This window comes from Bidens hawaiensis, unplaced genomic scaffold (assembly GCF_021521415.1).
Source record: "Bidens hawaiensis isolate Kalapana, Puna unplaced genomic scaffold, B.hawaiensis_p1.1 tig00030264_1, whole genome shotgun sequence".
Taxonomy (NCBI): domain Eukaryota; kingdom Viridiplantae; phylum Streptophyta; class Magnoliopsida; order Asterales; family Asteraceae; genus Bidens; species Bidens hawaiensis.
The window spans coordinates 30,044-52,875 of NW_027495046.1; the positions used below are offsets into that span (position 1 = coordinate 30,044).

The following is a 22,832-nucleotide window of genomic DNA, read 5'->3' on the forward strand; positions in this document are numbered from 1 at the left end:
GAGTGTAGGGTACCCGTCATGTGCCTCGAGGCTCCACTATCCATTATCCAACGTGAATCGTGGGATCTTGGAAGCCCCTGCACAAACAGCTAACGGTTTAGTGAAACAAGGAAACCCAATCCTTCTTGGTCTTGGGTTGTTTAAACTTTTTAAACAACATCTTTATATCCTCTGTTTCTGATTCACTTGATAATAAGTCACAACTTGACACATGTGAATCAGTAACAGATCTTATGTCATCTTCAAAACACAGTGGTTAGTCGTTTGTTACTGTTTTTGCCACCCAGTTTTGACCAAAATTCTTTTTCTTTATGTAAAAAGTGGAAGGTGTAGATCTGACACTTACATCTTTGTCACAACCACTTTTACAACATCTTCTCTCTTTAAAATCCTAACCGGCTCGGATTTTAAAGTAACATTAGGTTTGTCAACATGACCCAAACCTGGTCTCTTTGAGATAACCTTCTGAGGCTGTACGTGATCGTGCTTCAATGGATTTGACATGCATAAAATACATGCCCAATTTCATTGCAATTGAAACACCGCCTCCAATCAATGAACTTGTTGACCAGAGGTGCTGTTTCAACACGCTCGCGTTCAGCTTTTAAACGATAAACCTCTTGATTAGTTTGATTTTTAAAGTTCGCTTCTTTCTCTAACTCAGAAGTTACTCCCTTGACAAACACAATCTTGTTAACAACTTTCAGTTTGTTAACTCCACGAGATTGCTTATTATAGAAACTTGTCTTAGCAAACCTCTTGGAGTTACCTTATTCTCAGAATGATTAACTTTAACAGGTTGTTTGGTTAACACAGATTCTGCAACTTTGACCCTAGTTGCACTATCACAACCAGAACTATTAACCTCAGCAATTATAGAAGCATCAACAGATACATCAACAGGCACAGTGGAATCATGAAGTGGAGTGGTAATCTCCATGTTCAACGTCTTTTTGAAACCACTCGGTTTCTTTGGAATGTATGAATTCTAGATTGGTGGTGGAATGGCATGATATTCCATGTTAGGTTTGATGTTCTCGGTCACATCATCCTTAGATTTACCATTTGAAGAAGTTTTAGGCATAATGTGATCGAGAACATAAGATGAAGCAGCATAACTTGTTATTTTTAAGCTGACACACTGAGTCTCAATCTTGAGTGTTTGCAACTCAAGTTTGAGGGCTTCGTTTACATCTATGCGCCTATTAATAACTATCTGTTTTTCCTCAACCATGTGTTTCAGCATCAAGATGGTTTTCTCATCTTGTAGGATTTTCTCCCACGGCTTCTTCTCATATGTTTGAAGTTTAACATATGCTTCTTTAACGTACGTTAAATCAAGTAAAGCATTATCATAATGTTTCTTGACTTATCTTAACTCTAAGTCTTAAACTCACACTCATCGCAAGAAAACTCACACTTTTCACATAAAACATTAGAAGACTGTACCTGATTGGCCATGAGAGTATGTTCAGCTGGTAAAATTTCCTCACTTGAAAATTGAGATTCTTCGTCAGTAACTTCTTCAACCAGTCCATCAACTTGATCATTCTGAACTTCCACAGTAGCTGATTCATCCTCATCCTCCTCTCCAAAGTCTATCTTTCCAAATGGTACCTCTTCTCTTTTAAACCAACCTGTAAACCTCTCAATAATGTCAGGTGGAAACAAAGCTTTTGAAGTAAAATAGCTTTTGAAGGGATTTTTAAAATAACAAGAATATAATAGTGAATATTCCAACTATGTTGAAATATTATATATTACATAAAAACATCACCAATTATTCATCATACAAAAACATTATTATGTCCTAAATCAAACAGATAATAGGTCTTTAAAAACAATACATAAAATCCCACAAGTCATTGTAAGTTCTAGTTGGTTTTGCCTTGAGCAGAAGTTTTTTCACCTAACAAATCACGAGATCCAACCGGCAAAATAGCTTCACTAAATTTTGTTACTTCTTAAACGCTTTTACCTCATTCAAGTTATCTATTAATTTGTTTAATAAAAATGACTTAACGTCTTATCTGAATTTTTTTTCCAAGATGACGACTTAATGATCATTTCATCCATACATTTCTATTCAAAATGATTCAGTGTTATGGACTTTCTATAAAAATAAGACACACAAATTATTTCCATAACTTATGGAATCCGTACATGCTTACTTTTTATAAATTCATAACACTCTAGTATGTTTAATAATTATATTTTCACTATTAAACCCGCTAAACCTGTAGTTTAGAAAAACGTGACTCAAATCAACATCCTCGTGATATATTATTCACTTTACCTACTAGATAACTTCGTGTGACTTTTCTAAGACTACCCTAGCCTAAGTGGAGGAAGTTTTTGGCACCTATGTCGAATCCTTGGTCTAAGTCCAACTTAGTGACTTCATTTCTTTAGCATCTTTTATTAGCACACTTCATTTTCACCATGTTAAAGCATAAAAATTATGCCTAGACTCCTTGTGATATGCTACCAGTGACATGTGGGGCCAAACATAGCGACTATATGACTATAGCATTGTGTCCTTCCTTATTAGAGTACCTTATCTTCTCAAAATAGCGTATTCGACTAATGTTATTCGATTTTCACACAATTTGTAAATGAGCCGTTCAGTTTGTAAATGAGCCAAGAAACCGACCAAGCCCTCGCTCGATGCGGTGCATCTCGACTCGTGAACATCCCTTACCAGTAGTAAACAACCCAAACCTGAATGAGATGCATCGCTAAATACAACGAAATCTTTCGTACCTTCTAGCAAGGACAGTATAGGTGTGTTAGTAAGCTTTTGTGTAAGTAAGTCAAATGCTTCTTGTTGTTTGGTTACCCATTCATGTATAACGTTCTTCCGAGTTAACAAAGTTTAGGGAACTTCTATTCGGGAGAAGTTTTCAATGAATCTTCTGTAATATCCAGCCAAACCTAAGAAATTTCTGACTTCGGTTGGCGACCTAGGGACTTCCCACTTAGCTATTGCTTTGATCTTGGCAAAGTCTACTTGAATTCCAATAGCGTTAACAACATGGCCAAAAAGTTGTACTTCATGCAACCAAAATTCACATTTTGAGAACTTAGCATACTATTTCTCGTTCCTGACTAACTCAAGTAAGATTCTAAGATGAATTTTGTGATTTTTTGCCGATTTAGAATAAGTAAGTATATCGTCGATGAATACGACTACAAATTTATCTAAATAAGGTTTACAAATTCTGTTCATCATGTCCATGAAAGCGACTAGGGCATTAGTAAGTCCAAATGGCATGATGGTGAACTCGTAATGTCCATACCTTGTGTGAAAAGCTGTTTCGGAATGTCTTCTTCTGAACCTTCAGTTGATGGTACCTAGAGCGTAAGTCTATTTTCAAAAAGAAACTCGCTCCTTACAATTGATCGAATAGGTCGTCAATTCTAGGTAGCGGATATTGATTCTTGATAATTACTGTGTTTAAGGCTCTATAATCGATGCACATCCTCATTGATCCGTGTTTCTTCTTGACGAATAATATCTAAGCTCTCCAAGGTGACAAACTTGGTCGTATGAATCCCTTTTTCAGTAGTTCATCTAATTGTTTCTTTAATTCCTCCATTTCCATTGGAGTCATATAGGCTGGTGATTGGATGAATGTACCTTGGTCATATAGTTGTATCATAGTGTATATTATTTTGGGTTTCATATCACAATCTAAAAGTATTCTCAACCCGTTTTCTACAAAATATGTGAGTGAACTGTGTAAATTATATGGCACGGTTATGAATTGTTGTGAGTATATGAGAGAGAAAATGTTATATGGAAAAGTTAAATTTTGAGTTTCATTAACTTTTTAATATTTTCTGAAAATTGTTGTGAGAAAAAGAGGAGGAAAAGATAATGATAAATATATTAATAAATATTAGTTAATTAAAAAGAAAAGAGAAATGTAATAATTTTAGTATAATTATATGGATATGAATATGAAATGGGTTGGGTTAGAGCATTCAGAGTAGGTTCTACATCTTTATACTTATACTTACATTAAAAATAAATATTTTTTTCTCTCTTATTTTCAATTAAATAATACTTTTTATACCTTTGTCATTTAATGTTTTTCTTTTTTTCACTCATAACCACTTTTAAAAATATTTATCTCATATACTTACTCACAATCACTTTCTATATAATATGCATAACCCACTCACTATGAATGCTCTTAGGATTTCTTGGAGTTTGTGGCTTCCAAATTCTTCGGTTTAATAAGAGATTAGATTAGTGCATAAATAAATTTAAGGATTCAATTATATAATCTGCTTGAATATTTTACATCAATATAGTATCTCGTTAATATGGCAATAAAATTATACTAGTTATTATGAAACATGTTGGGGTTTTTCAGTTATAAGTTTTCTACTTCGGTTATCACGTTATATTCTTTGAGTGGAAGGGTGATGCATTGTCATGGTGATCTCGATTGTCTGGCTTTTGTTGTAAAAAAGAATATGAAACATATTTAAAGATGATGACCTATCTAGCTTAAATAAATTATGAGTGGATGTATTTTAAGAGTTGTATTTTGGTGTTAAAACTTGTACGTTAGTTATAGAAAATGTACATGTAAAATAGCTTCTAGTTTAGAAAAAATATTTAAAATGATTTTTTTTAATGGCTACACACATCCCAGTATACTACTACTTTCATAACAAATTTTGAAGTCAAGTACTTATGAAATAAGAGTTTTTACCACTATACCAATGATGAAATAACATCGAAGTTAAGTTTTAAATATTGGTCACAAATCAACTATTACTTAATTGGCATGTCCGTAAATTTCATCATTATAAAGGTATAAAGAATTATGATATCAAATTATTTAATACCAAATAAGTTTATGTTTATAATAAGGAAAATCAAAAGAATTTTAATATTCAAATTATTTAATAATAAATAAGTTTATATTTATATTAATGCAAATAAAAACAATTTTAATGGTCTTGTCACATGATAATCTATAATATATATAAATGAAACCCCTAAAAATCTTACGTGTCGCGATGTGGTCGCTCCCCCTTTTTATGGAAGTCACCAGATTGTTTGATTTTTAAATGGAGGTCTCTCATTGATTTAACCCAAATTTATGGGTATAGGTCTTACCAAAACCAGATAGCTCTTACATTGGTTATAACATCTCATTAAATTAAAAATTAATCTTACCAATTATTTGATATGAAAATCATATAAAATAGGGATATACTAAAATTTAATATCCAATTTAAAAAGAAAAAGATATTATTTATAATTAATAAACAATTTTATAGTAAAAACATAAGCAGGTCATGGGTCACCAAATCCAGAGAGCTTTTAAACGGGTTATAACATATCATTTATTTATGAAACCCTTTCATCATCAAAACCTAAATATATTATTAACTTTCTTACAATCAAGAAAATTAAAATCCAAAAAATAAATATTAAAAAACAAAAAATGTAAAACAACCATTCTCTCAAACCATCAAATTGCTTTATTTGTAAATGAATGCTTCTCACGCATTTGACCCGAATTCACGGATAAAGATCTCACCAAACTCAGATAGCACTTAAACGAGTTATAATTGTTGTGTTTTAACAAGATTATCAAAGTGATAAAATCTCAATTTTACCAAAAACGCAGCGGATTCAAGTTTTAAATCTTGTTAATTTGAAATGTATAAAACCTATTTTACACATGCAAAATCCAAGCCCGGATCCAAATACGAAATACATACTATCAAACACATGCATGTCACTAAAAGTACATGCATGTTAAAGCTACCTTTCAAGAGTATCAAATCCGGGTGAAGGAGAGGATGGATGGAAGGCAAGAACTTCAAAGGGAAGGTCCTCAAGCTTGCATACCCCAAGCCTCCGACAATACACTTTGATTAAGCTAGGATTTTACACTTGAAAGCACCTCCTTCTTGCTCCTTCCTTTGGCCGAAATCACCAAGAGGGAAAGAAGAGATTGAGAGGATTTTTCCTCTATTGCCTTTTTGTGTTACTTGTGTGTTATGTTGTATGAGAGAAGAAACCAAGAAAGAAAAATAATAAAACCTTTCAAAATGCACCTCACTTTGCACCAATCACCATCCTTGCATGTCTCCACTAACCTATATATATTAAGAGAGAGAGAAAGAGAGGGGGGGGGGGGGGGCTTCCTTTTCTTGTTATTATTTTTTATCAATTTTTTTATAACAATTAATTTATATGCATAAATTATGTTATAAAACTTGTAGGTGACAGGCTTGGTAATTTGGTTTACATGTTATTATTTAACCAACTTAAATAACACTATGTAAAGTTCTCTCAAAATATAAATCATCCATATGATTTATTCTCTACACAAGTACATTGTATTTAGAAACCCTTTTTCTAAATAACTCAATTGTTAATATTCATTTGTTATGATCATATCATATGTAAACAAATATTATTGGTGTTTGTCTAGCTTGTTATTGGGTATCGACTTGGATCATGACGTACTAGCCACATCAATAAAATATGTGTCTTGGGCATAACGAGTCCATGAAGAGACTAATATCTCCTTTATTGAATCCTTTATTTCCATTGAACCCCTGCAATGAATTGCAAATATGAGTTCCACATCCAATATCCAATACCCATATGTTAGAGGAAATAAGATTAAGATCAATATGAATCATGAAAGTTGTACCCGAGGTTTGCCCCGCATCCCTCTTAGCTTTCAAGTCTTTGAGATAGGTTGGACAATTCCTCATCCAATGCCCTATCTCCCCACATCCAAAGCACGGATCCTCCGAGCTAACCTTTAGCTTCTTCGGTTTGGGTGGTTCCACTTTAGCCTTTCCTTTGAACTTGCCCTTGACTTGTCCCTTACCTTTGGCAACCTTTGCCTTGGGTTCCGGGTGATGCCTTTTCTTATTGCCTCCCTCAATGATCGTGAGAAAGGGTAAAACCTTTTTACCCATTCCCGTCTCGGCCGTCTTAAGCATTGCATAAAGCTCACCAATGCTCTTGTCCCATCCATTTATGTTATAATTCATAACAAATGTCTCAAACCTTTTAGTTAAGCCATTTAGGATCAAATCCGTGGCTAACTCGTTTGAGACGCGACAATTAAGGCGCTCGAGACGATCAATGTGGCTTTTCATCTTAAGTAAATAAGATGAGATCGATTGGGTTTCCTCCATACGACATGCATGAAGCGCTCGAACCGTTTCAAAGCGTTCCACCCTAGCTTGTGTAAGGAACATTTCCTTAAGTTGGGTGATCATGTCGTATGCCCCATGAAGTTCAAAGTCCTTTTGAATCTCGGGAATCATAGTTCCCAACATGAGGCAAGAAACTTGCACCGAATCCTCATTGTGCTTAACCCGTTTGTTATGGTCTTCGGCATCGTCAATGCTCGGTTCATAATAGGATCCTCTAATACGTAGTATTTCTTTTCTTGCTTGAGAACGATTCTCAAGTTTCGATACCAATCCATAAAGTTGGTATAGTTTAGACGATCCTTATCGAGAATAGATCTTAGTGATAGGTTATTAACAGGTGGAATAATGGCGTTAGGTGGATTGTTGATTGCGGTCATCTACAAATATAACAAAGCTCAATTTTTGTATTTTCGATATCAATTATTTTAATCATTAATACCCTTTTATGTCTCCAAGACAATTAATGATTAAAATCTAGAACCCAACGTTACATTCAAATAGTAGTTAGGTGACCTTTATCCCACTATTTAAATTAACAAGGTAGTCAACGTTTGACGATTGCAATCCTTTGTAACTTCTAGTTTTATGGGATCGGTTAAGCATCTCATGCTTAGTTGGCATGTTTAATCCCATCAACACCATTGTACGTCATGCTTCGGTGACCCTATTCACTTGGTTTCCAATTTAAGTCGTCCTACTTACACACACGTGTGAGTTTACACATACAAGTGGTTAGGTGACCTTTATCCCACAAATATGGCAAACCCACCTCAAACTCTCAAGTTTCCTCTAATGCGGTTAGGTGACCTTTATCCCACACCGAGTTCCCAAGTGATTCGAGTGTCGTATAAAAGGATGGTGTTCAACTTATTTTATAAAAGGGATTTTAGTTTTCAAAATTCTAGATTGGAAAACCTTTTATGTACCTTTAATTTGCATGCATTCAAATGTATGGTACTAAGTTGAAAAACCCATTTTTCAAAGTTCCTATAAATAAAACCTATTTTATTATGAAATCATTAGACTTTAATAAAACCAATTTTTATTACTTAACGATTTCTAAGGAACCAATTTTATGCTAGTTGTTGATTTTAAGTTGTTTAGCAAACCATATTGCAATAACACAAACAAAAGTAAATCAACCATGCAAGCATAAAACATACACTACCACAAGTTCACAACCATAGCCTCCTAATGTTGACCACACTTGTTGACCGAAGACAAGTGTATCAAAAAGTCTCTCCTAAGGGACTCAAAAGGACATGAGCTTGTGTCGGTGAACTCCCACTTGATCCCGCATCCAAATGCTCCAAGTGTTCACCCTAGTGTTGTGGTCTCCTTCATTTTATTTGGGCCTCCTTCCTTGCATCTTCTTTTACAAAATATATCCTAACACATTTTTCTCTAGTAAAAGAAATGCATCTAATCTACTTATTATTACAAACCAATTGAAAGAATATATAGATTACAAACCCAAATAAATAATACAACCATATTGAATGAACAAACAACCACTTTGAATGAACAAACAATCAACACAAACATTCAACCAAACACAAGGTCATTGCTAGGTTATGAACATCTATTACATATCCAAATATGCAATAATACAAGACCCAAAATGGTTCCCCTTGACCCTCGAAACTTTCGGCCAAAACAAACAAAAACCGAAAGTTCCGGGTTTTGTCCAAACAACACAATCAATCATCCAAATGACTTAGTTTTTTCAAGATTACCACATGCATGTAAAGTATAACCTTGAAAAAACATGGGGTAACCAAAACCACCAAAATTTTCGGCCATATGGTAAAACCCCACCATAAACCCAAAAATTTTTGGGTCTAAAGAAGCATGCATCCGTATAAGCGGCTCTTGATGCCGTTGTTGGGTTTTAACAAGATTATCAAAGTGATAAAATCCCAATTTTACCAAAAATGCAGCGGATTCAAGTTTTAAATCTTGTTAATTTGATATGTATAAAACCTATTTTACACATGCAAAACCCAAGCCCGGATCCAAATACGAAATACATACCATCAAACACATGCGTGTCACTAAAAGTACATGCAAGTTAAAGCTACATTTCAAGAGTATCAAATCCGGGTGAAGGAGAGGATGGATGGAAGGCAAGAACTTCAAAGGGAAGGTCCTCAAGCTTGCATACCCCAAGCCTCCGACAATACATCTTGATTAAGCTAGGATTTTACACTTGAAAGCACCTCCTTCTTGCTCCTTCCTTTAGCCGAAATCACCAAGAGAGAAAGAAGAGATTGAGAGTATTTTTCCTCTATTGCCTTTTTGTGTTACTTGTGTGTTATGTTGTATGAGAGAAGAAACCAAAAAAGAAAGATAATAAAACCTTTCAAAATGCACCTCACTTTGCACTAATCACCATCCTTGCATGTCTCCACTAACCTCTATATACTAATAAAATAACAAGGAGATTAAGAGAGAGAGGGGGGAGGGGGGGGCGGCCCCCTTCCTTTTCTTGTTATTATTTTTATCAATTTTTTTATAACAATTAATTTATATGCATAAATTATGTTATAAAACTTGTAGGTGACAGGCTTGGTAATTTGGTTTACATGTTGTTATTTAACCAACTTAAATAACAGTATGTAAAGTTCCCTCAAAATATAAATCATCCATATGATTTATTCTCTACACAAGTACATTGTATTTAGAAACCCTTTTTCTAAATAACTCAAGTGTTAATATTCATTTGTTATGATCATATCATATGTAAACAAATATTATTGGTGTTTGTCTAGCTTGTTATTGGGTATGACCCGACTTGGATCATGACGTACTAGCCACATCAATAAAAATATGTGTCTTGGTCATAACGAGTCCAACAATAACATCTCATTATATTAAAAATTAATCTCATCAAATTTTTGATATGAAAATCCTATAAAATAGGGATATACTAAAAATTAATATCCTATTTTATTTAAAAATATATTATTTATAATTAATAAACAATTTTATAATAAAGAAAATAAACAGGTAATAGGTATTACCAAACCCAGATAGCTTTTAAATCGGATTATAACATATAATTTATTTGTGAAACCATTTTATCATCAAACCTCAAGTATATTAATTATTAACTTTCTTACAATAAATAAAATTAAAATCCAAATATATATATATATCTACCTATTGTAATAAAGTAAAATAATTGTGGACACTTATCATCTTTTGGTTAATTCTCATAATTTTTTCCCTCCAAAACTATATATGTAATAGATCAATAATTATTCACTTTCCTTTTATACTTTATTTATGTTATATCTATATATTTTTATAAATATAAATATTAACATATTATTTTACTATATATTTCAAAATATTTGGTGAATTTCAAAAATCAACAACAAATCATGTTTTTCAAAGCTTGAAAATAATATAATTTCAAATGTTATTATTCACATATTGTAATATGTATATTGTAGAAGATTGCAAAGAAAAATAAAATCAAATATGCTTTCATTTTACAAAGTAATTTTTTAATCATTAAATTATAAATATATGCTTAAAAGTTGATCAATTTTTTTAAAATCAATCCATTAATCTATTATTATTATTATTAGTATTATTATTATTGTAAATTGTCATATAAATTTACAAATTACAAATATATGCTTTAAATCTATCCATTTATTTTTTCGGTTAATTTAGTAAATTATATATATGTTAAAATATAAGGATATTATATACAAATCACTTTCAAATATAACAAAGTTTATCATACTTAATTTCTTAGTTTTTTTTATCAACGATTGTTTCGGGTTTTTTGTGGAACTTAAATTTGAATTTATGGGTCAAAAGTAGGTAAATAGATTGTTTGGTACAAGTTAATTACATTTAGGTCAAAATTTGTTAAGGGTCAAAAATGGATAATTTAAGTATTTTTAAAAGTTTGAGAATGCAAATAGATTTATCGTCAAATTTGTTATGGGTTCAAAGTGCTGACTTGAAAATGTCAAAAGGATGAAAGTTAGAATTTCAAACATGATTTGGGTTTCAAATTTATTTTTAAGAGCATTTTTTGAAATAATCAAAAGGTTCGAGATTTGGCAAATTGACTATTTTTCCCTCGAATATTAAAATTTAAGAAAAGATGACGAAAACTTTTGACATGCCACCCCCATGCCTATTAATGCTTCTAACTTTTATCAAATTTGAAATATTTATGTAAGCATTAACTTTACCTTCAATGGTGATCTGAACATTATATGTGAAGCATGTCATGCAAAACTATGCTCAAATGAAACAAAATATTCACAAAATTGAATGGTTAACATGTTATTTTTTATGCTGTCATTATGACAAAGTTGATAAGCCATCTGAAACTTATCAAAATATTTTTCATGGTGTAGCTCAGAAAAACATAGTTCTTAAATAGCATCCGTCGTTACAATTTAATGTTCTCATTTCCTTTGATGGGTGGTAAATTGATAAATATATCAATAAAGGTAACGCTTCTTTGTATTTAGGCTGGGTGGTTAGAACTACTATAGTATGAGAAGTCTTATTTCCGAAATTGGTTCATAACCAAAATTCTTTCAATTATACATATATGGTACTGAAAATGAAATTTTCAATAGAAAGAAACATTCTTGGGTACGTTTTTGCACGTGCATTTTTTTATTAAGTTTATTAAAAAAAATCGTTTTGTTATACAAATGATATCAATTTATGTACACATATCATAGATACACACGCATAGATGTAATACAATTTTTCATTTATGCTATGTAATTATTTGCTTTACTTGTAATTTTATAATTTGAATTGTCCCGTGTGTGACACGGGCTCTAAAACTAATATATATATATATATATATATATATACTAAAAACGAATAATGTAAAACAACCCCTGAAATACAGGGATGAAATCTAGTTACTAATAAACAAAAGTTATTTTCATCTATTAAATTGTTATGAGAAGAGCAATGACTTTTAGGAAAATACATATGCCTTTCTATCAAGTATCAAGGATATTATTGAATTGGCAGTTGGGCTGTTGCCATCATCCCAAACCATACTCTGGGCCAAAACCATGTAACAAGTTCATTTTTTCTAGCGTTCACACTTACACATTCACACGGAAGTCAACAGTTATAATGCTCCTTCACACTTGAGTAGGAAACCATATTACGATTTTGTCTTGCTCTAAATAACAAGGTAAAAAAAAGGTGAAGGGTATGTTTTGCAAAACTAACTGGTGCGTTAGCTGGAAGCTGGTGGCTGGTAACTGAAAACTGGTAGCTGTTAGCTGTAGCTTTTTAGATATATTTAGGTGTTTGGTAGAGTAGCTGGAGCTTTTAATTAAACTAATTGGGTGCCCGCGCGGTACGGCGGAGTGCGCGCGCAACCTGACATCAACCGCATAATCAGTGTCGCAATATGATTCACTTGATAATAGTGTACACAAAACCCGAATGCAGACGTGTACTTCGTGCAAAGACAGTAAGCGTGCAACCGATGACGAAAATCATAAAACAAAACTGTAATATATAGTAATTTCAAATAGATAATTTTTTAAACTAACATATTTTGATCTGAAACCTTTTCCGACCCCGCACCATTTTAATCTGAAACATGTTCTGACCTGGCCCCTTTCAACTCAAAACCGTACCGACGCGAACCGAACTAAATTAACCATTTTTGTATCGACTCGTTCCGACCCTACTTTGGTCTTACACGTGACCCGAGCTCGTCTGACTCGACTTGTTGCCAATTGTAACCATTAACCACGTAGTATACTGATTTTTTAAATTAAAAAACTATAGCAATATCATACTCAAATTAAAGAGAATAAAATGTTCTATTTTATGATGTAATTTGTTTAAAAAAATATTAACATGTGAAAAAGTTATAGTCTTTTAAAGAGTCATGGCATAGTTAGTTTTAAATAACGGTAAAATTTGTAAGTATTATATAAATTAACAAGTTGATGAAAGTTCAAGTACCAACTTGTAAATTCAAATGTAAAAGCTTCTAGCTTTTTCTTAAACGCTAGTTATAGTAGCGTTTAAATTTAGAGTTTTTTCTCCAAACTTAAAAGCTTGAAGCTTCTTCAACCAAACAAAGTTTTTTATTAAGTATGAGCTTTTTTCTTAAAAGTTTGAAGCTTGAAGCTTCTAAAACATCTTTGCCAAACATACCCGAAGTAGAACCTGGTGAAGATGCAACGATAAACAAGTGTACACAGCTAAAAAGTATTTTTTAACCATATATGTTACAATTTGACTTCTAGATTTTAATAAATAAACTAGTATTTTACCTGGTGCAATGCGCCGAGGCAGTTGGTAAAGCCTCATGTTGAAACCAGATGTTGGTAAAACCCGAACGTTATGCCGGCGAGTCGACGTGAATTCAGTCGGTATTGTTTATGTTCGTTATGGTATAGACACCGTTGGTAAAACCTTAGTGTTAAAACCCAAAAAATATATTCGTCAAATTAACATATAAAAAATAAATTATTTAACACGACGTTTGTTTGGTCGGTAAACCCGGACGGTGGTAAAATCCAAGCGTTGTCATTCGTGAGCATTGAGACGAACTGGACACGAATTCGGTCAGTTTTGGCTACGTTCGTTATAGTACCGGATCTACAAAAGGGAAAAATATAAAAATTGAGTGGACCAAATGGTAACGTCGATCGGTAAACTTATGTGTTGGTAAAACCCAAGCGTTGTCGGTCTCAGGCGTTGAGGCAGTAAGTTTATGCAAATTCGGTCGGCTTCCGTCACTTCCGTTACATTATCGGAATTAAAATAAACAAAAAAATTGTCATTCGGTCGGCTTCCATTATGTTCATTACGGTACCAAAACGGAAAAAAAAAACAATTCCAAGGACAGGTAAGGCGCCGCCAAGTGGCCTAAGCGGCACCAAACTTATCCTTTATAGATAATAGATAATGTGTACATCAAATAGGTGAGCGTCTATAATAGTTTATACAAAACACGTTTTTTTTTCTCAAATTCTGTTTATAAAAAAAACATTGTAATCGACTGAACTGTCCAAATCTGTTCGGTTAGGTTCAAAATACAATATTTAATAACACTATAAAAAATTAATCTAAGATCACCTTTTGTCTTACAAAAACAGTTGCATTAGCTGAAATAGCATTAGATCAAACACAATTTTTTTGCTAGATAATGCATCTAACAAAAGGTTGCATTTGGGCTAATGGTGCTTCAGTTTATGCAACCTTTTTTGTAAAATAAAGGTATTGCGAGGCCAATTTATTAGTAGGTTTCGTGTCCCCTAAGCATCTTCGAGCCTCCGGCCACCTCCATAATGCTTCCAACTTGCATAGGTTTTGTGTTGAGAAGGCCGGTCACAACGGCACGTTAGATCCAAAAGTCATCGGAAACCTAATCGTTAGATCCAAAATTCACCGGCGTTGTGCTTCAACGATCGCCATTGATCTTCGCCGTTAAACGACAGCTCCGGATTAGAACTATTTATGAGAGTAAGCTAAGTATGATGCTGAGAAGCATTTGGTTGTGTTTGGATCTCGTGTGAGGCTGAAACGTATGTTAGAACGTTATGCGTTAATTTTGGAGGTTGGTGGACATACGCAGGAATTGAGAAGAGTTGGGTTAGGGATAATGCGGGGAAATGATAATATGATTACTATGCATGATGTTACGGACAGTGGCAAAACTTGGGCTTCGTCACGGGGGTGACCGAAGTCACGGACCCAAAAATTTTCGGGTCGACGATTCGGTTCGTGTCGGTGGTTTGGGTCGGATCAAACAATATGACATCTATATATCTAATTTTTTTTTCATTCATTCAAATGATTGTTCTTAAAAAAAATAAGTTTTTAACCAACAAATACCTAAAAAATATTCATAATAATGCGAGAGCCGAGAGAAAGGGTGAGTACCTTAGAAGAAGAATTACAAAGCAGCTTGACGATCTTTAATATTTTTGAATTCCTCAATTATGGTTTCCGAATCAAATGTTTCAGCAATTTCTTTTTCTATGTAAATCACCAAGCTATTCGTGAGATACTGATCTGACATCTTATTGCGAAGACGATTCTTGAATATTTTCATTGCTGAAAACCCCCTCTCTGTTGTTTAAACAAGTTTCTATTTTTACAAATAGCCCCCTCAATTTTGAGTTTTAAAAAACAAAACTTTTTGCTATTCGACTACTATTTTGTAACTTTTGTTTATAAAAATTGTGAGGTTTTATAAAAAAAAAAAATCAAACGATGGGGTATTATATTAAAAAAAAAATCAGTGATGACAGGTAGCTTTTTGGAAAACTACATCGGGGTTGACCGCGCTTTATGCTTATAAAAATTTTCAGAAAAAATCACGAAATTTCCCTACTAACGAAAAAAACGGCAGTGACCGGGCAACCCCACGTCCCCAAAGAGTTGCGCCCCTGGTTACGGATTCACAATGGATGTTTTATATAATCATCTTAGTCTAGTTGGTTGCTTGTGTTGTACTCGGTCTAGCTTGACCCAGGTTCGAAACCTATGATACACGGTTTTGTTATTATTTTTGGAGGGAAATCGTTTAACAAAACGAGTGCTCAAATTGCGTATATTAAAAAGCTACATGGTTACAAATTGTAAGGGTATTAATATATTTTTACTGAAAAACTAACTTTGGGACTAACGGGGGTTTCGGCTGCAAAATAAAATGGCCACCACAAAGGTGATATTAACGAAAAATTCACCACGGAGTCGATTCCTGCTTTTTGGGTCTCGCCAAAGAGGTCAAACCTGCAATCAAGTCTTTAATCTTTTATATGTTGACGGACTAATAGTACATAAAAATTGGGTTTGGAGAAAACCACAGCTTGTTTAAACGGTGTTCAGCTGATTCAAGCAATCTAACTAGTTTTGTTTACCGTTTCTCAAAACAATAATTAACCTGATTTATATTAATAAATTCAGAAGTGACAAGCCATTACTTTAAATATATATATAATATTTAAAAACTATGATATAACAAAACCTGGGCAACGGACTTTTGTGGGGCTTTGTCTTTAATACGTTTAATTATTTTCAAAAACCAATTAAATACAAAAAAAATTATGTTAAAAATACAACTGTATTTAACAAAAAACATAAAATCTAATAAAACATTATATGGTGTGAAATTTGTTATGTTAATGCTAAGAAATCCAACGTTTATTTATTTTTATATTTGGATCAGAATCAATGACTTGTATACTAATTTTTATTATTCATGTAGAAAAATATTTTATTGGATATATAATTGTAAAAATTAGGTTTTATGGTATTAAAAATTTAAATTATTGGTTACCCCTATAATAGCAGAGGAGAGAAAAAAGCTATTTTTCTCAAAAACACTATTTTAGTAAATAATTTTGAATCAATACCAATTACAAACACTTTTTTGAGAGAAAACTCGTTATAATATTAACCATTTTGAATTAGAAAACCTGGTTCATATTGCCAAGCCATTTAGTTGGTCCATCCTGGTCGACAATTTTTCAAAACCGTAATTTATTGTTAAACTAGGTTAAAGCTAGCTTTTCATGAAAACAAAACAAATAAATTGTAACCCCCTAAATCGAGTTTCAAACTTAAGGCCATAAAAAAAATTCTAAATCTTAACCATCATTTCAATCTCATTTGAGCAAATGACCAACTACCATCATCACATGAATATCAAACAAGTTTCAATAAACTACTTTATTCCTCACTTAATTTCATATATGTATCTAATTAATATTTACAAAAAAGAAGATATATATTAACTCTTTTAGCCAATCTAGATCAAAACGTTGTTCCGCAACTTGAACACACAAACCAGGTAATTCTTCCTCCATTTCTCTCCAATACCATGAAACCTCTTCATCACAAACAACCCGTCTCAACGATCTCAAACCCGACACCGACCTTGGTACGTTCTTGATTTGAGGGCATTCACGCGTATCGATTTCTTTTAAACTCAAACAACCACCAATTTCTTCATTAATACAAATAAGATTAACACATTGAGACACATCAATATGCTCCAACCTCACAAGATCTTTAATCCCAAACGGAAGAGTTTTGAGCTTCGGACAAGCGTAAACTCTCAATACTTTTAGAAAAGTAAGCTGGCCAAAGTCAACTGGGAGTTCTTCAAGACTCTCACAATTGGTTATGCTTAGACTCTTTAGCGTTTTCACTCGGCATATACTCGATGGCAATATCGCCATTTCAATGCAGTGGTCCATCACGAGCTCAGTAAGGCGAGGGAATAAGTGTGATAAGTCTAGGTCTGATTCGTCTTTGAGGTTTATCTTACAAAGAAGTAATGAGATTTTACGAAGGTTTGTGAGGGGTAAAATGGTCTTTTTGTGTAGTTGCGGGATCGACACTTTTTCAAACCAGAGGCTTCTTAATTTCGTTAAGTTAGATAAAACGGATAGGTTGTGTATATCTGTGGCTTTTGTGTTGTAATTTATTAACACTAAAGCTCTAAGTTTAGGCATGTTTTGTATAAATGGTGGCAAGAAATAATCATTGGAATCAAAATTCAAGATCAAGATTTCAGCTTTAGGAAATTCCATTTTTAACCAATCCATTTCTTTCATTTGACCTACATATAATTCAAATTCGTGATTTATGTTAAAATATAACCCAAAAGATTTATGATAAATCCAAGTATTTAACTAAAATTCATTATTCATATAACTCAAAGCTCATGATTTATGATAAATAGATCTCAAAACTCACGATTTATGATATATAACTCAAACTTCATGATTTATATAACTTAAAATTCATGGTTTATGGTAACTATAACTCAAAATTCATAATTTATGCAACTCAAAATCTCATGATTTATTTAAATCAAAATTCATGGTTTATGTAACTCAAAATTAATGATTTATCTCTCAAACCTCATGATTTATGATTTATATAACTCAAAATTCAAGATTTATGCAAGTTAAAATTCACGATAAATATAAGTTTAAATTCATGATTTATGACAATGATTGAAATATATAAAATTTACCTGTATGAACTGAGACAATTCTTGCAAGAAATGGCTGATCAGTATCCCGCTCCCATTCTTTAGGAACTCCATTTTCTCTACGGGCCATAAATAACCGCTTTCTGTGATTTTCAAATAAATCCTAACAATACAATATTAAATAACTATATAGTCTATATTTATAAACCAACGTTAATATTCTAAGTTAAAACATACCTAGAATCTTTAACAAGTGTGATAAGATTCTTGTGCGCAAGCTCCGCAAGAACCACAAACCCTTCTTCTTCACCGATATCATGAAGCTCAGTCCATAAGTTAATAAGAACATCTAAAGGAATCTTTTTGTCTTCTGGGAATGAACCCAAATCAAGAAAACAGTTTCTGACCTTTTCAGAAAGGTAATAAATGCTTAGTTTCATTCGGTTCAGAAACTCGGTTTCGTGCGAGTCCCATATCGGTTGGGCCCGTGATAGCCCATTCAAGGCCCAAATCTAGAACTTCTCGGGCCGGTTTCTCGATGAAGCCCCGATCACTTTTACATTGTGTTCATGAGTTTAATTTAATGAGAGATGAGAAAAGAAGAGGAATTAAGATAGAAAAGAAAGGAAAGGAAAGAAAATGATATTGTGTTCCCGAGTTTAATGAAAAGAAGAGAAAAGGAAAGCATATTAAATATTTTAAGAACTTGGCCTTCATCTCTTCTCTTTTCTCCATATCTTTCCAATTTGGAAAGAAATATAAAAACACTCAAAACCTCTTCTCCTCATTTCTCTCATTTCCTCTTCTTTTCATTAAAAAAACTCTGGAACACCAATTTTGTTTATTTCTCTCCAAATCTTTTCTCTTCTCTCATTAAATTAAACTTGGGAGCATAGCGTTAGAGCCAAAGTTAACCCTTTACATCTCTCAACAATCTACCAAACATTCATAGTTCATATCCAATAATCAATTAACAGTTAACATTTAACAACCTATTGATTTCAAAGATATGATCACCTGTTTGATTAGATTCTCATCAGTACCGCGGGGCATTGATGAAGTCCCAAAAAGAGTGCGACAGAAAGGGGGATTGCATCTTCTTCTCTGCGTAACTGCAACTCATAATACGAGTTTAGAATCAAAGACAGAAAAGGGTGAATGTTATGATGATTTGAAGTTGTGAACGAGTTTAGATGAATGTTTGGGTCCATTTTATAGCGTTAGGGATGACAATGGGTCGGGTTCGGGTCGGGTTTAGCCATTCCCAAACCTATACCCGATTGTGAAAGCTTTACCCAAGCCCGTCCCAAACCTATACCCGATTGTGAAAGCTTTACCCAAGCCCGTCCCAAACCCGTCGGGCTTTAATCGGGTAATTACCCGTCGGGTTTCGGGTTTTCCCATCGCGTTTCGGGTTTCTAATCGGGTTTTTTCAAAATATCCATTGGGTATACCCGGCCCAAAACCCATCGGGTTTCCATCGAATTTTGACAAAATATAACTAATCGATTACAAATAATGATTACCATAAAATAAAATCTCTCAAATAATTGCTATACCAAGTTTCAATAAATAATATATTTAAAGTATACTATATATAAATATAGAAGAGTTATGCCGGGTAAATTGGGTATATAATCGGGTAAATGGGTTATTGTTATCGGGTATTCGGGTCGGGTAATTGAGTATATTACAAATCCCAAACCCGTCCCAAACCCACGAAAAATTTCAAAACTAATCCTAAACCCGTCCCATACCCTACTGGGTCGGGTATTACCCACCCCATTTATGTCGGGTTTCAGGTTTACCCATCGGGTTCAGGTTTCATTGCCATCCCTATATAGCGTCAATTGAAACGTAATAGATTAATTACTCATTATTGAGTTTTTACAAGATTTCCGGCGGGGTTACGAAGTTCACAGAGTCAAAACGCACAGATTAATAGTTATACATTATTGACGATGTTAACGGCTTTGTCATTGAAGTCTACGACCGTTTTACTAATTAATTTGAGTCAAAAAGCGAGTTTAGGGTGTGTATTTCGCTGGAAATATTGTTCATCGGAAAAGTGGGGTACAAGGTTAGGGACGACCGGAATTGATTTATTATTATTATTATTATTATAATATATATTAATTTAAATAGTTTACACTTTTGCCTCTGATCTTTCATATTTTCTTTAAAACAGATTTAAAACGCATTTACATGTTAACCCTTCAAAATTAAAATATATTTTCATATTAGATCTTGAATTTTGAATTATGTTTAAAATGAAATAAAGGTTATAGAACTTGGATATTTTTCATATTATACCCAGATAGTTTGAAGATCGTTAAAAATAGAACTTTAAATCCCGGAGTTTCGATAGTTGAACAAAACATATTGAAAACAAACAATCGATAACCGTTAATCATCGAGAATATCATGAAACGAAAATAATATATATATATATGTGTGTGTGTGTGTATGTATATATATTGTCACACCCCAACCTAAGGCGGAAACGCCAGGGTGTGAACCGTTGGTTTACAGCTCACAAGGTACTATCATACTATATAAAATATGACAATATCTATTAATTCATTTATTTCAAATTTCAATTCAAGTGCAAAAGTTTTCAAACACGACAAATATAACCCAAAACAAATAAATAATTCATAACAAAGTAATAATGCTAATATTTCTTGTATTGTCTAAGGTTTTTCTATGTGTTCTTCACCTTAGCTTCAAATCAACTGGTAACCTTTATATGTGTAGAAAATAAACAGAGATTTGTCAACAACACGTGTTAAGTGAGATGATCACCAGTTTCAAAACTAATTATATATATATATGTATGTATATATATATAGGGAGATGATCAAGAGAAAACTCACCTTTAGAGAGAAAACTTAAAAACTTCTAAAAACTCCTAAAGAATTATTTTTAATTAAAAATAAAAAAATATTTTCTAAATTCTGTTTTAGCCATTATTCTTATATTTTCTTATATTTCACTCAAAAAAATAAAAAAAAATTAAAAAACCCGCTGTAATGCACATACGTATTACTGTGCGATACCGTTGTATTACACATGTGTATTACTATGTATTTTTGAGTTTAGTAGCGTTTTATTGCATATATTCAATATTTGTGTATTGTATATGTGTAGTAGTTGTTAGGGCTCGGATTTTCAGTATCCTAAGCAAAGGATATGTTCAGGATAACTTCAGGATACAGTATCCTCCCAAGCAACAGGTATCTTTAATATATCGTTATACTAACAGTTTAACCGTCTTTCTTTGGTGTTTACCAGGTCATACAACTTCACATGATCTCCTAAAGGTTCGGACCACTAAGAAACTGTTATACATGGGACTTTTTGGTATCCTTAAATGCGGTATATTCAGGATAACTTCAGGATGCACTATCCTCCAAACGACAAGAAACGGTCAACAATTAATAAAGCATTAAAGATTGTAGACGTTGGAGGGAGTTATAACTCGTTTATAATAATGATATGCAAGCTATAACCGCTCCAAGATCATAATCAGGACAATTAATGCTCTTTAGTAACAATTAATGCTCTTTATTGCTAGTTCTTATCTAGTGATCCTTCTTGTAACTATAAATAGGAGTTGTTTAGATCATATAGGACACAACTTACACTCTAGCTATAGCAACATTCTGTAACACGATTCAAATAGCTCCACCACTCGTAACCGATTTCAATTATTAATAAACTGGTTGGTGATAGTTTTCACCACCCGGGGTTTTTTTTTCTTGTTATCCTTAGGATAACAGGTTTTTTCCTCGCAACAAATCCTTGTGTCATTGCATTTACGTTCATTTCTATCAAGCACCTAAACCTCACTTACTAATTTGGTTACGAAATTACTCTTGTTAATTTTTACCCAAAACAATTTGGCGCCCATCGTGGGGCAATTGGTGCTTCAATCTTTCAAAACCGTTTATTTCATTCTCCATCACCTTCATACTTTCATCATGTCTTCACAGCCAAAAACTAGCTCCATTTTTGCTCCGGTGGTCACCGCTGCTTCAAGTGTTAACCCTGGTCCTCCACCAGTCCCGAAGAAGAACACTCAACCCAGAGGAGAACTTCCACCGTACTCGGGAACCTCTACACGAGTAGATCCGGTTTATCTAACAATGACATTTTTGCTTTGATGAAACAGGTCAACACTCACATGGAGCAGTAAGAAAAGACCAACTCAAGGTTTTTCAAGGAAATTAAAGGGATCAAAAAGAAACCAGGGCAGGAGAATACTCCAATCATGCCCAGGGTTTTGATTATGATTCTCCGGGATCATCTATCATTCAGAATCCCGGATCCTTGGGGACACAACCAACAAGGATCCCGTCTCAGCAGCAATCAGGATATTGGGGAATCTGTCCTTCGGTACCTCGGAGTTACCCAGACCGACGAGGCCGGAGTACATCAACATGCAGCCTCGTTCAACTACGCCAGCCGGCATATTCACGTCAGTATCTCCAATGGTGCCCTTTGAAGTACATGTTGGAGATGACATCCCTATGCAGACGTCACCTTATCCTAAGTATACCCTCAATGAAGGAACTAGCCGTCAAGGCTCAGGATCCCAGAGACCTAACCACGATCTCAATAATAGTTTACTTAATGCTAATTT

General features: G+C 33.3%; 1 pseudogene; it reads right to left on the reverse strand.

The window, feature by feature from the left end:
* Nucleotides 1-988: 988 nt before the first annotated feature.
* LOC143580174 (putative disease resistance protein At4g33300) lies at nt 989-19,398 on the reverse strand (annotated as a pseudogene).
* Nucleotides 19,399-22,832: the final 3,434 nt, after the last annotated feature.